Source organism: Psammomys obesus, unplaced genomic scaffold (assembly GCF_907164565.1).
Source record: "Psammomys obesus unplaced genomic scaffold, mPsaObe1.curated_primary_1811, whole genome shotgun sequence".
In the NCBI taxonomy this organism is placed as follows: domain Eukaryota; kingdom Metazoa; phylum Chordata; class Mammalia; order Rodentia; family Muridae; genus Psammomys; species Psammomys obesus.
The window spans coordinates 10,637,241-10,641,066 of NW_026596100.1; the positions used below are offsets into that span (position 1 = coordinate 10,637,241).

Consider the following 3,826-nt stretch of genomic DNA (forward strand, 5'->3'; position numbering starts at 1 on the left):
CTCAGATATTGATATCTTGGGGAAATATTATACATGAGAAGAGTAGAATAACACATGAACACTAGATGAAATTTTAGCTACTGAGCCTTGAAAGCAAGATCCGAACAGTAAAGCACAATGTACCAGATATGTTTTTATTACTTTATCAGGTAAATTTTACATGCCACACTTAGGTATAGTTTTTATAGTTTATTACATCACATTTTCTAGCCTCAATAAGAAATTGTTAGACACAAAAAAAGGATGAAGTAATCAAAACAGAATGAACACTTCAAATTAAAATCCAAACATGATGTAGCATTTGGAGCAAGAATTTAGAAGTTCCATGAACTTCTGACGTATCTACTTGAAAATATTCAGCAAAAGGAGTGGCTGTATAATATTAGCTAATGGTAGAAACTAAGAAAAATATTAAAAATGGATACTATAAATAACAGCATGATAACTTAAATGAAGTCATTCGATAAGTATAGCCAAGGAAAGACAGAACAAAGAGATTCTTAGAAAGGAAACAGCACATGTAATAAGTACTGGACAACTATAACACCCCATTATCTGTGTATTAGTAATACAAGGTAGAGTAGAATGAAGAGAATGTTATAATCTAGTAAAGAATGGTGTATGTAGGTTTGCTAGAAAGAAGATGAATTAATTTTCAGAAAGTCTTATGTGAATTGTAGCCGTCATTGGATAGCATAACAGAAGAAGATAAAGATTCTTCAGTTTGGAAAAGGTGTTCTTGGCTCTTATGATTCCAGACTGATGGGGAAGGTTTCGTGCTGCTTAGTTGACCCTACGCGCCAGGAATTAGAGAAGTCAAGAAGGCACTATATAAGACTAAAGTCACCCCTCATTCTCAGCAGCTGGGACCTGGCCTTTAAACTGCAAGAAGGAGGAAGATAGGGGCCATGGCAGATGCACTGGTCTGCTTGGATGCCGAGAGGCTTCAGGGTCTCCGACCTGATTTCTACAGGCGAGAGATGATGGCAATTAGGAGATATGTGGTCTGCTAACAGCAGAATACTTGAAAGAATAATGTCTAAATTTCCATGACTTGGTAGAAACCTGCATTTCCAGCTTTCTGTAACTAAAGTAGGAGGAGAAAGAGAACGGGAGCGTTCTGGGCAAGGCCAGATGAAACAGCACCTCTCACAATGAAACAAATCAAAAAGTACCGATACATTTCCAAAATTAATGACACATTACACTACAGGTTCACAGATTGTCCGGCTGGATCAAAATACATTTAAATATATTACAGTTATACCCTAGAAACCAATGACAAAGAAAAAAATGAACTTATAAAAAGGAATGGATAGTGAAATTGTGGTACATTTCCTCAATGGAATGCTACACAGCAATTAAAAACAAGGGAATTGGGGAGCAGCCGGGTTGAGAGGATCGTGGCCTTCTCCTCTCCCTGCCATGGCTTGTGCCCGTCCCCTCATATCAGTGTACTCTGAAAAGGGGGAGTCATCTGGCAAGAATGTCAAATTGCCAGCTGTGTTTAAAGCCCCCATTAGACCGGATTTTGTGAACTTTGATCACACCAACCTGAGGAAAAACAACAGACAGCCCTATGCCGTCAGTGAATTGGCAGGTCACCAGACCAGTGCTGAGTCTTGGGGTACTGGCAGAGCTGTGGCTCGAATTCCAAGAGTTCGAGGTGGTGGGACCCACCGTTCTGGCCAGGGTGCCTTTGGAAATATGTTTGCGCATGTTTGCACCAACCAAAACCTGGCGTAGTTGGCACCGCAGAGTGAACACAACCCAAAAGCGATATGCCATCTGTTCTGCTCTGGCTGCCTCATCCTTACCAGCTTTGGTGATGTCTAAAGGTCATCGAATTGAGGAAGTTCCTGAGCTGCCTTTGGTGGTGGAAGATAAGGTTGAGGGTTATAAGAAGACCAAGGAGGCTGTTCAGTTGCTTAAGAAACTTAAAACCTGGAATGACATCAAAAAGGTCTATGGCTCTCAGAGGATGAGAGCTGGCAAGGGCAAAATGAGAAACCGACGGCGTAATGAAGACAATGGAATTATTAAGGCCTTCAGAAACATCCCTGGTATTACTCTGCTTAATGCAAGCAAGTCGAACATTTTGAATCTTGCTTCTGGTGGGCATGTGGGACGTTTCTGCATTTGGACTGAAAGTGCTTTCCAGAAGTTAGACGAATTATATGGCACTTGGCGTAAGGCTGCTACCCTAAGAGTAACTATGACCTTCCCATGCACAAGATGATGAACACAGACCTTAGCAGAATCTTGAAAAGCCCGGAAATCCAAAGAGCCCTCCGAGCACCACGCAAGAAGATTCAGCGTAGAGTATTGAAGAAGAATCCACTGAAGAACCTGAGAATCATGTTGAAGCTGAACCCTTATGCAAAGACTATGCGCAGGAATACCATTCTTTGGCAGGCCAGAAATCACAAACTCCGTGTGAAGAAACTGGAAGCAGCAGCAGCAGCACTGGCAGCCAAGTCAAAGAAGGTTGTGGCAGAGAAGGGAGCTGCAGGCTAGAAAGAAAAGAAGCCTGTAGATGTCAAGAAGATGAAGAACCCTGCAGGAAAGAAGGTTGCCCCAGTCAAGAAGCCAGCAGAGAAGAATCCTACTGCAGAAGAAAAAAAAGCCTGTTGCATAAACTATTAAAATTTGTATCATTCCATAGAACAAATAGAGACAGGTTTATTTGAATAAAAACCTAATCAAAGATGCAGTGAGAAACAAACAAACAAACAAACAAAAACCAAGGAAATTATAAAATTTTCAGGCAAATGGAGTGAGGTATCTCAGAAGCAGAAAGACTAACACGATATATACTCATTTATAAGTTTATACTAGACCTAATAAGATAAACAAACTAAAATCTGTACACCTAAAGAAGCTAAATAAGAAGGAGGACTCTGGGTAAGATGATCAATCCTCACTTAGAAAGACAAATGGAATGGACATTGGAAGAAGGAGAAAACAGAAAACAAGACAGGAGCCTGCCACAGAGGGCCCCTGAAAGACTCTACCCAGCAATGTATCAAAGCAGATGCTGAGACTCAACCAAACTTTGTGCAGAGTTTAGGGAATCCTATGAAAGAAGGGGGAAATAGAAATACTTGAATTGGACTGGAGCTTCACAAAGAGAGCAACAGAATCAAAATATCTGGGCACAGGGCTCTTTTCTGAGACTGATACTCCAAACAAGGACCATTCATGGATAGAACCTAGAACCCTGGCTCAGATGTAGCTCAAGGCAACTCAGTATCCAAGAGGGTTCCGTAGTAAGAACAAGGACTGTCTCTGATGTGAACTCCTTGGTGGGCTCTTTGACCACCCCCTTAGGGGGGAGCAGCTTTGCCTGGCCACAGAGGAGGACAACGTAGCCAGTCCTAATGAGACCTGATAAGTTAGGATAATATGGAAAGGGAGGAGAACCTCCCATATCTGTGGACTTGGAGGATTGGGAAGAGATGAGGGAGGAAGAGTGGGATTGGGAGGGAATGAGGGAAGGGGCTACAGCTGGGATACAAAGTGAGTAAGCTGTAATTAATGTAAAAAATTAAAAATTTAATTAAGAAAATAGTAAGCATAGAGAAAAAAACATAATTACATTGTTTTTTATTTATATTTGATAATAAAAGGATTAAACTTTAGTTAATAGAACAAAAATTAAGTGGTAGATTATTTTTACTAGGAGGTCGTGTTATTTCTTTGGGAGCTGGAAAATTGTCATTTTTTTGAGAAGTAGTACCTATTTCTTGTCAAACCGCTGCTGTTTGAGAAACTAGAGAGGTGAGAAATCTGGCTCCATTCTTAAAATAGCTTTGTGACTATACAT

General features: G+C 40.7%; 1 pseudogene; it reads left to right on the top strand.

The window, feature by feature from the left end:
- The first annotated feature begins 1,387 nt into the window (after positions 1 to 1,387).
- Positions 1,388 to 2,729, top strand: LOC129692148 (60S ribosomal protein L4-like; annotated as a pseudogene).
- The last annotated feature ends 1,097 nt before the right edge of the window (positions 2,730 to 3,826 follow it).